Source organism: Branchiostoma lanceolatum, chromosome 9, assembly GCF_035083965.1.
Source record: "Branchiostoma lanceolatum isolate klBraLanc5 chromosome 9, klBraLanc5.hap2, whole genome shotgun sequence".
Taxonomy (NCBI): domain Eukaryota; kingdom Metazoa; phylum Chordata; class Leptocardii; order Amphioxiformes; family Branchiostomatidae; genus Branchiostoma; species Branchiostoma lanceolatum.
In genome coordinates this window covers 10,438,979-10,450,992 of record NC_089730.1, presented here as the reverse complement: position 1 = coordinate 10,450,992, position 12,014 = coordinate 10,438,979, and positions in this window count along the sequence as shown.

The window sequence follows — 12,014 nt, the reverse complement described above, 5'->3', positions numbered from 1 at the left end:
CAAAGAACTCTTCTCGTCAAACACTGCATAAAATATACATGAGATGTGACTGTAATCTCCTCCCATGTGCATCATGCTGTTAATGCATTTTATAGCAGAGTCGGTTTTAGAATAAAAACGTTTATGGTGATTTGTGTGATACCGTCAGTCGATGGACTGCACTACATTATTGTATGTTTGCGCCCAAAATGGTTTATCATTAGCTTGTCTTTTTGTGTTCCTGCTCTGTTTCGACTGTCCGTTTTACCGTGGGTTCCACTTGTATCTCCAGATGTTGAGAACATTAACTGTCGTGCCAAAAAAAATGAATATCGCCTATACCTGACATTTCAGTACGAACCTCAGTTTAAAATAGCTCAAAGTATGACCGCTCAACTTACACTTATTAGTCTGCGTGCACACAAGTCCCCTGCCTGACGTCAAGGCAACATTTGGCGGTCGTTACATTTCAGTCGTTCGTGACGAACGCTTCCTTTATTATGGCGTGTGTTTGTAGCCTTTGGGCGACACTACATAATATGTGTGTTACGGACAGAGGTCGGTGATTAATCTCCAATGTTTATCAGTATATGGTTGTACTCTCACGCGCCACAGTTAAGTCAACTTGCAAAAAAGAAACTAGTTTCCGGTAGCAATAGTTCCAAGCCCTTCTAAATGGCTTTGTAAATTGAGACACCGTCTGATATATACGTTACTGTACACAGTCGAAGGTCTTTGTTTCGGACAGCTTGACGTGGCAAAATTTAAGCATGACGTGACACGAATGGAACTCTAGCAGCGCGGAACAAGGCTAAAGGTCAACATGCAGCTACTAAGGAGCCCCGGGCGAGATGGGATAAGAAAACCGGGTGGTAATGGCGCGCCTTCACAAGGCAGACTTTCCAGTCATAGCAACTAATACCCCGCGTGCCCGTGTACCATTTCACGTTCTATCCGGATACGACAAAACAGCTGCTGCTATATACATTTATATGGATTATATGGTGAATATCATATGTCCATGTCATTATCTGATTACGTATGGTAGGGAAACACATTGTACACTGCTGGTTTGAATGAGATATATTGAACAGAAACACAATTAGTTGTATACTTTTGCAGATTGTTAAGCGGCCAATGCATATCCAAAAGCATTAGATACATGTTTATATTCTCAATAGCTGCGACACTGTCGGTATTACGTGACATGGTGCAATTTTTGCTAACGGACGTTGGCATCAGGTAGTTTGAGTTCGGGAGGCCGCGATAATAAGCTAAATTGGTTTGATTTGAAGTACCGAAGTGAGCCAACCACAAATCTGCAGAGAGATCACGAACAACCAAGGTCTTCCGTGACTGTGAATTGAATGTGGATGTGTTTACTATAACTAAGCAAAGTACCAATGCCCCATACCTGCCCTCAGCAGCGTTTAGCGACGGGTGTCAGTGGTCATGGACAGGGAACGTTGTACAGCGGGAGGGCATGAAGGGGTTTCAAGACGTCTAGAGACGTCTTGATGAATCAGACGAATTGACCCTGGCTGGGTGTCAGCTCATCCTCAACTGCACAGCACGTATGCTACTAGTATTCAATGATTATTGAGCATGATTACGTAAGGAAACAAGAATGGTGCACATTTCTGATAATATCGTTCCGTTCATGATGTAAGTCATTTTGTATTGTTACGGTTTCGGGGAATCTGGGCTTAGATTTTGTTGGTGTTTATTTGCTTCACTAAATCACATTATGTCTATCGTTGCGTGTACATTGCACTTTGAACTGTTGCCCTTTGGAACTCTTTCGAGCAGTTGGACCGGACGTGCGCACTGGGCGTTTCCTTCAGCCAAATGCTTCATCATATAGCAGATTTGACTTGTGTAAATGACGCCAAGTAGTAGTGAAAGATCATAACATTGGCAGTGGATATGAAATGTAAAGCTGCAACACCGTATGAAACCACACAGCCACCGTAATCAAGGACACTACATGTGTATTATAAAGTCCGGCTTTTTATGTATCATTGAAGATGCTTAAATCTATTGTCAAAACAGACATATTCATCATGTATGTCACAAGTGCCAAGCGAGAAACAAAACGAACTACAGTTGTAGTTTGAATAAACAGTATGGTGGTGTACGTCTTTAATACAATAATCTAAAGGGTCCTAAAGTACTGTACCTAAAATAATATACGGGCGAGGCAAGAAAAGAGAAAAGAGTGCAGAATAAGATTTTCGTCGCCCTCGGCGGTACGAATGTGGGAACTCATGTGAGAAGTAATTGTCTGCTTTGAGTTACCCCAGAAAGTTGAAACAGGAAAGTCTGAAAACGTTCTTTTAAAACCTTCATGGTTGACTTGGGGAAGGTCTGTCGGGGCACGTATAACACTAAGAGAGGGTTGAATATTGGGATGTCACAATTTGATAAAATTTGGCGGTCTATATAATAGCAATTGCTTCAAGGACAGACCATTTTTTATTCATTTACTGAATTGTGTTGTTGTCTTCTATGATTCTGCAGTATCTTGTATAGCTCATGAGGTGATAAAAAATCCTTTGAATTAAATGATTCAAGAGGTGTACCGTGACGTACATTGACCTTTCTTCTGTTTGGTGATTCATTGTTATTCTCAGCTCAAGCGAGGCCTCGGTCAAACATACCTAGTCACGGAACCTCGGATGATAATCTCTGCACTCCTTTGTTGAACAGGATACGTTACAGACTGCAGCCTTTGACCTCAGTAACCACAACCGTCTTTATTCATCGTATAATTTGATTCTCTTGAACTGCCTGGCCGTACAACGTTTATCATATAATTAGGTGATGTTGATCGCTCGTGTCAGTAATCTACCAAGAAAACAACTTAAATTGCACAATCTTTTGTGTTATAACTTTACCTCTAGATCTCACACATTGCATGCACGTTAATTTGTGAGAGTTTGCAAACCTACGTTGACAAAATATACGCTGACTGATGTTTAAGAACTTTTTTCGCGAGCCATGATGATCAGCCTAAACGTAGCTAGCCGTCCTTGAGGGCATTATATATAAACAAAGGAGGGTAATACATCGACCATAACCAAACCCGCATGTCTGTAACAATCCAACGAGGGGGGTTATACTCATGTAGATATCAAGGTATGCGGAACTGCTCGGAACACATAAACACTGAAACGACAAAACAAACAGGACGTTGGGTGACGTTTATCGACTTTACCCAGGCGGTATCCAACAGGATAACGGTTGTTACGATGGCCGGCTGCCACTCGGGCGGAGTAAGATTTACTTTCTGCAGGATCCTATTTCCTCCTGCTCATCATCTATAATGAAATATGACCTTTGGATATATGAAAATATGTGCTAGTTTCCAAACGGATGTTTTAGCGAAATAATCAGCAAAACCAAAAGCTAGGAAAGGGAAATACATGTATCGATAATATCATATCATAATATTCATCTTATCCAACACACATTGCCAAGATAATCAGGAGAATATCGTATGGTTGCCATATGTAACTTCGGGGGATATTCTAGTCATTTTACTATGATACTCAAATTGTTAAACCCAAACATATAACATATTTGAACGTACCAACTACAGCCAGCAGCACTCAGATCTGATCTCTCCATAGTGTTGGCAGGCCCGGAAGAGATCGGATTTCAGTAATAATGGCCCGTATCGAGACTTGTGTGATCTCAAACCAACTGCAAACGCAACAGAATTGAATCAATTGACAATAAACTATCTGATGTCTTTGAAAATTGCACTGTAGATATGTTTTAGAAAAAGCCACATCCACAGATATCCAGATTGAGGATGCAGTGCTCATGACAATAAATGCTCACAACAAACAGGGATGTGTGCGGACTGTCCAAACAGCCTATCTTCTGATGGGAAACTTTTTAGCATAATCTATTATAGGCTATAATAACATTAAAAATAGGAGATGAACAAAAAGATCACAAGATGTCTTGTTTTCCTTTTTTTTGCCTCGACAGGTTGTTTCTTATTTAGGGAGACGCCTTTTGAAATGAGCACATCCCATTTCCTATGGATTATTATGCTGCCCATGTCTAATTCCATTGTTACATGTATGTCTTGTCAGCAGGGTTAGCCCTTTGTAATATCCACGCGCTAGTTAACGTTAGGCAGCCCCTGGCCAATAAATAAAAATAACATCTTTAATTGTTGGTGTGAAATTTCATAGTTTAGTTAACTATGCTGTTTATCTTAGTGTTGATCTATAGAGACCAATATAAGTATTTGCCAAAGCTAAGTGCAAGAAGAAACTATTCAAATATGTCAAATCATACCCCGTATTTCATATGCATACTCTTTCACTGATCAGACTCTAAGCACCCGTGTATCCATTCCTGACAACGAAGATCTGCAATGCCCGACTTTTTGTGAGAAAACCATGAGAATCGATGTCCTGTGAACTAATGCATAATATCAGGATAGCTCAATTGTACGGGTGGCACAACTGTGGCACATTGTGGCGAATTTGCGCTACCGTCAGTTGAAGTGAGAAACAAGACTTTTAAGTTTTTCTAAGCAGAAGGATCGCGATCGGCGAATAGAAACACGATATCGAACTTAAGAAAATTACATGCAATATGATACAACACCACACTATCGTATTACTGCATCAGGTATGTTGCTGCTAAACCTGTTTTCCTAGCAATGAAAGCATTCCCACTCCGTCATTTGAATTAAAAGGTGAGTAGTAAATCAACACCAAAGCTAACGAAATGATCATGGATGAAAAAAATGGATGAAGAAAAGAAAGCAGATTTCACCTGGAATGGCAACCTTTGCGAGCAAATGCATTTTTTCGTGCCCACTAGTGGCCTATGCAGACGAAATAAAATTGTTTCCAATCCGCAATCGGTAAAAACCGGTAGATGCTTGTACAATGCCAGTCAAATGTAAGGCACCAGACCTTGAAATATGTCTACCGAATCATAGGCCAGACACGCCCGTGAAACTGAAAACCAAGAGTGCGCCACACATGCACCCAGGATATCCCAGATCATAAGGCCAACAGCTAACTAACGTTAGAATTGATTCTATATTCATTGTGTCGAAGTGCGGGTTCCTATAGCAATTCGTGCAGCTTAATGAACATTTCAAGTTTCAGCAAAATACGTTTGTCTGTATATCTGATATCTCACGAGTACAGATAAAATCACACATTTTAGCTCGAGGTAGATTGCGTGTGACTCTTTGTAATCAACGCTAACGCTCGGTCCAGTTTACATGTTGGATGTTTATGTAATATCGAAATATATGTTTTTCAAATATAGATCCATCTTTGACAGGTTTTTGATTGTTGAAGAATACGAGTAATGCGTATAGAACAATAATCAAGAGATAGCAAATAATAAATAACAACATGTATAAACCATTCCCAAGATACAGTGTACCATGGTGAGATATTTAGCTATCTACTTTATGATGTAATATTCATTTCAATCCACCCAACTTTTCCGATTATCATGTGCGTGTCACAATATCATATGTGACGTGGGTGCGTCTCACAATCATGTGCAATCTTTTTTTACTGTCCGTCTTCTTTATTTAAAGAATATAAAGCTCAGCTGTCCATCAGAGTAATGCCAAAGTTCAATACTTCATTGTCATGCATCTGTGCATAGGCTGGAGTTAGTGGATAAAAACTCACGACAAGAGCCACAGTGGTTATCAATAATAGAGCAGCTGTTACGTTTTTGCTTTATCCGGATTTTATACTGACGTGTGAATCCTTCAGCCCTTTGCGGATTCTCTCCAAGGTGTGTTATAAACCAGTGTGCACATAGATTAAAGGGGAGACAGCTGAAAATAACGGAATGTCACCCTGTGTTGACCTGATTCTGTCAGTGTGACACACCGTGATGTAGCGCAGTCCGCGTCATCATGAAGGTTTCCAGGTGTGATTCATAACACTAACATAACATAGGGCAGCTACATCCGGGTCAGGTGGCAAGATCGGGATTACAACAACAATCACAATATCGATCTTGTTCAAGAGATTTTGACTTGACATTTTACGTGATATTTGAGCCAATAGAATTGTAATTTCTTCTTTCTTTTAATCTTACCCCAAACCACTGGATTCCATTCTTGTTTAAAGTCAATTTTGATAATGGCAAAGATTTAAAGCATGAGGAGAGGACATGCAAATGTAATAAAAGCATATTTTCGTTTTTTGACCTTTTTACCCTGTTTACACATTTAGAATAATCAATCCGTCCTATGTTTTGAAAGAGATAGGTGGCAGTTTTTATTTACTTTGATCCTTTATTTTCTGTTGTTGGGGACAAAGTATGAAAATACAGACAGGAATGTTCTGTCATCATAGATCATGCAAATGATTTTCCATGTGTTTTGTATCGCCGGGAAATTTGATGCGAGACTCCGGGATCGGAACGAAATAGACTTCACTCATAAATTAGTTCGATTAGTAGCCTCCATAGCAGGCGCTATATGTTTTTTTTGCTTTTAATACACTATTTGCTGATGACAGCTGCAAAAAAGTGTATTTTAAGCGCTGCAATACAAAAAGAAGTCATCAGCAAAAAGTGTATTATGAGCCAAGAAAAGGCCCATGGAGCCTGCTATGGAGGCTATTCGATTTTATTTTTTTTTCTATCAGCAGAATGCAACGTATTGAGATAAAAACTATAACGTTAAATAACATGGTATCTGAATACGGTTTCTGACAAATCATAGTTTACATAACATACTAAATGTTGAATACGGATTTACAGGTGCAAACACACAGTTTTCGCTTACAGTTTCACAATTATCAAACACGTCAAAGCTCACGTTTACTCATCCCTCTATTCAGAACTTCTTTGGCCCAAATGAGTGTGAAGTACGAATGCATAAATGTTTGGAATAGTCTCCCCACTTCCCTAAAGAATTTTACCTCTCTAATAACTTTCAAATGTAATCTTCGAAATCATCTTCTTTCAAACCCCAACAACTCCTAAATATTATGACATCACTATATTGCACCTCTCAGTACTGTATTATTTCTGGTCTTCGATAATGATAATTTTTATTTACGTTTAATCTGTTACTAATATATCATCAGTAATCAATCATTTGTTAACGTTATATATTTGTTTCTTATGTTTTATTTATCATTTGTTATACCTTTGTTCGTTACTTATTATATCACAATTGTTATAGTAATTGATATTTGTTAAGTTAATGGAGGAGAATTTCTTATAAGCCCTGTGGGCTTCTTGTCTCCTCCGGCACGTTTCTTTTAAATATTTTCGATTGTTTTGTTATTGTTTTTTCTAATGCTTATATATGTGCGAATAAATAAACAACAAACAACAAACAACAAAGCAAACACACATTTTACTTTTAATCTAAAAAGATAACTTTTTCATTTGTGATGACTCAGAAAATCGCAATTCACAGAAAATTTTGGTTTGTTGTGATTCGGGAACTGTAATTTTGTTCGATATTCGACAGCATTGCATCAAGTCACAAATGTCAACCAACGAACCTCCTTGGTTTATCCCTTTTCTGTTGAACGTGATATTTCACTAAGGTAAATGTCACTTCTGCCGTCGTGTGTATGCCATATACTAGTAACCGGCTGAGGGCGTGATCTCCTGATGCACACCACATGCTGCTTCAGTGCTTGTTTGTTTGTGAAAAAAGGACCGGGTGTTGACAGGGGTATCCCTAATCATCCAACCAATCAGCGTCCAGTGTGGTCACAAGCTGCGCTCTTTGCATTTGTGACGTCGTAAGGTCAAATTGGAAAGGTCATCCCAGGAGCCGGTTGCTCGGTTGACATGGTAACGGCTTCATTTACTTTGTCCCGAGTATGCAAATGAGTATGCTAATATACGACGGTGTATGCGTCACACACTACAAGTACAAGCACATGAGGCACACGCTTGATGTACAGTGCACCAATCGACCATACTGTAAGTATCTATCGCAAACCTTACCTGAAATGCTCAGCCACATGGAATTCACAACAGATTCTAGCACTTTTCTTCCTGCCCATACTATAACGATACTATACTTCACCAAACAACAGTCCAGATCCTTGTACACCCTTGTTATAACTATTGTCATGATTGTACATCCTGTCCATCCTTGTAAACCCTGTTCACACTGACCATCCTTGTACACCCTGTTCACTCTGACCATCCTTGTACACCCTGTTCACACTGACCATCCTTGTACACCCTGTCCACTCTGACCATCCTTGTACACCCTGTCCACTCTGACCATCCTTGTACACCCTGTTCACTCTGACCATCCTTGTACACCCTGTCCACTCTGACCATTCTTATACACCCTGTTCACTCTGACCATCCTTGTACACCCTGTCCACTCTGACCATCATTGTACACCCTGTCCACTCTGACCATCCTTGTACACCCTGTTCACACTGACCATCCTTGTACACCCTGTTCACTCTGACCATCCTTGTACACCCTGTCCACTCTGACCATTCTTATACACCCTGTCCACTCTGACCATCCTTGTACACCCTGTTCACTCTCCATCCTTGTACACCCTGTTCACTCTCCATCCTTGTACACCCTGTTCACACTGACCATCCTTGTACACCCTGTCCACTCTGATCATCCTTGTACACTCTGTTCACTCTGACCATCATTGTACACCCTGTTCACTCTGACCATCCTTGTACACCCTGTCCACTCTGACCATCCTTGTACACCCTGTCCACACTGACCATCCTTGTACACCCTGTTCACTCTGACCATCCTTGTACACCCTGTCCACTCTGACCATTCTTATACACCCTGTTCACTCTCCATCCTTGTACACCCTGTCCACTCTGACCATTCTTATACACCCTGTTCACTCTGACCATTCTTATACACTCTGTTCACTCTGACCATCCTTGTACACCCTGTCCACTCTGATCATCCTTGTACACTCTGTTCACTCTGACCATCCTTGTACACCCTGTCCACTCTGATCATCCTTGTACACTCTGTTCACTCTGTACATCATTGTACACCCTGTTCACTCTGACCATCCTTGTACACCCTGTCCACTCTGACCATCCTTGTACACCCTGTCCACTCTGACCATCCTTGTACACTCTGTTCACTCTGACCATCCTTGTACACCCTGTCCACTCTGACCATTCTTATACACCCTGTCCACTCTGACCATCCTTGTACACCCTGTTCACTCTGACCATCCTTGTACACCCTGTTCACTCTGACCATCCTTGTACACCCTGTCCACTCTGACCATCCTTGTACACCCTGTTCACTCTGACCATTCTTATACACTCTGTTCACTCTGACCATCCTTGTACACCCTGTCCACTCTGACCATCCTTGTACACCCTGTCCACTCTGACCATTCTTGTACACCCTGTCCACTCTGACCATCCTTGTACACCCTGTCCACTCTGACCATCCTTATATGACCTGTCCACTCTGACCATCCTTATACACCCTGTTCACTCTGTACATCATTGTACACCCTGTTCACTCTGACCATCCTTGTCCACTCTGACCATCCTTGTACACCCTGTCCACTCTGACGATCCTTATACACTCTGTTCACTCTGTACATCATTGTACACCCTGTTCACTCTGACCATCCTTGTACACCCTGTCCACTCTGACCATCCTTGTACACCCTGTCCACTCTGACCATTCTTATACACCCTGTCCACTCTGACCATCCTTGTACACCCTGTCCACTCTGACCATCCTTGTACACCCTGTCCACTCTGACCATTCTTATACACCCTGTCCACTCTGACCATCCTTGTACACCCTGTTCACTCTGACCATCCTTGTACACCCTGTTCACTCTGACCATCCTTGTACACCCTGTTCACTCTGACCATCCTTGTACACCCTGTCCACTCTGACCATCCTTGTACACCCTGTCCACTCTGACCATTCTTATACACCCTGTTCACTCTGACCATCCTTGTACACCCTGTCCACCCTGACCATCATTGTACACCCTGTCCACTCTGACCATCCTTATATGACCTGTCCACTCTGACCATCCTTATACACCCTGTTCACTCTGACCATCCTTGTACACCCTGTCCACTCTGATCATCCTTGTACACTCTATTCACTCTGTTCATCATTGTACACCCTGTCCACTCTGACCATTCTTATACACCCTGTTCACTCTGACCATCCTTGTACACCCTGTCCACTCTGACCATCCTTGTACACCCTGTCCACTCTGACCATTCTTATACACCCTGTCCACTCTGACCATCCTTGTACACCCTGTTCACTCTCCATCCTTGTACACCCTGTCCACACTGACCATCCTTGTACACCCTGTCCACTCTGATCATCCTTGTACACTCTGTTCACTCTGTTCATCATTGTACACCCTGTTCACTCTGACCATCCTTGTACACTCTGTCCACTCTGACCATCCTTGTACACTCTGTTCACTCTGACCATCCTTGTACACCCTGTCCACTCTGACCATCCTTGTACACTCTGTTCACTCTGACCATCCTTGTACACCCTGTTCACTCTGACCATCCTTGTACACCCTGTTCACTCTGACCATCCTTGTACACCCTGTTCACTCTGACCATCCTTGTACACCCTGTCCACTCTGACCATCCTTGTACACCCTGTCCACTCTGACCATTCTTATACACCCTGTTCACTCTGACCATCCTTGTACACCCTGTCCACCCTGACCATCATTGTACACCCTGTCCACTCTGACCATCCTTATATGACCTGTCCACTCTGACCATCCTTATACACCCTGTTCACTCTGACCATCCTTGTACACCCTGTCCACTCTGATCATCCTTGTACACTCTATTCACTCTGTTCATCATTGTACACCCTGTCCACTCTGACCATTCTTATACACCCTGTTCACTCTGACCATCCTTGTACACCCTGTCCACTCTGACCATCCTTGTACACCCTGTCCACTCTGACCATTCTTATACACCCTGTCCACTCTGACCATCCTTGTACACCCTGTTCACTCTCCATCCTTGTACACCCTGTCCACACTGACCATCCTTGTACACCCTGTCCACTCTGATCATCCTTGTACACTCTGTTCACTCTGTTCATCATTGTACACCCTGTTCACTCTGACCATCCTTGTACACTCTGTTCACTCTGACCATCCTTGTACACCCTGTCCACTCTGACCATCCTTGTACACCCTGTTCACTCTGACCATCCTTGTACACTCTGTTCACTCTGACCATCCTTGTACACCCTGTCCACTCTGACCATCCAAGGATGATCAGAGTGGACAGGGTGTACAAGGATGGTCAGTGTGGACAGGGTGTACAAGGATGGAGAGTGAACAGGGTGTACAAGGATGGTCAGAGTGGACAGGGTGTATAAGAATGGTCAGAGTGGACAGGGTGTACAAGGATGGTCAGAGTGGACAGGGTGTACAAGGATGGTCAGAGTGGACAGGGTGTACAAGTATGGTCAGAGTGGACAGGGTGTACAGGGGTGGTCAGAATGAACAGGGTGTACAAGGATGGTCAGAGTGAACAGAGTGTACAAGGATGGTCAGAGTGAACAGGGTGTACAAGGATGGTCAGAGTGGACAGGGTGTACAAGGATGGTCAGAGTGAACAGGGTGTATAAGAATGGTCAGAGTGGACAGGGTGTACAAGGATGGTCAGAGTGAACAGGGTGTACAAGGATGGTCAGTGTGAACAGGGTTTACAAGGATGGACAGGATGTACAATCATGACAATAGTTATAACAAGGGTGTACAAGGATCTGGACTGTTGTTTGGTGAAGTATAGTATCGTTATAGTATGGGCAGGAAGAAAAGCGCTAGAATCTGTTGTGAATTCCATGTGGCTGAGCATTTTAGGTAAGGTTTGCGATAGATACTTACAGTATGGTCGATTGGTGCACTGTACATCAAGCGTGTGCCTCATGTGCTTGTACTTGTAGTGTATGACGTATACACCGTCGTATATTAGCATACTCATTTGCATACTCGGGACAAAGTAAATGAAGCCGTTACCGTT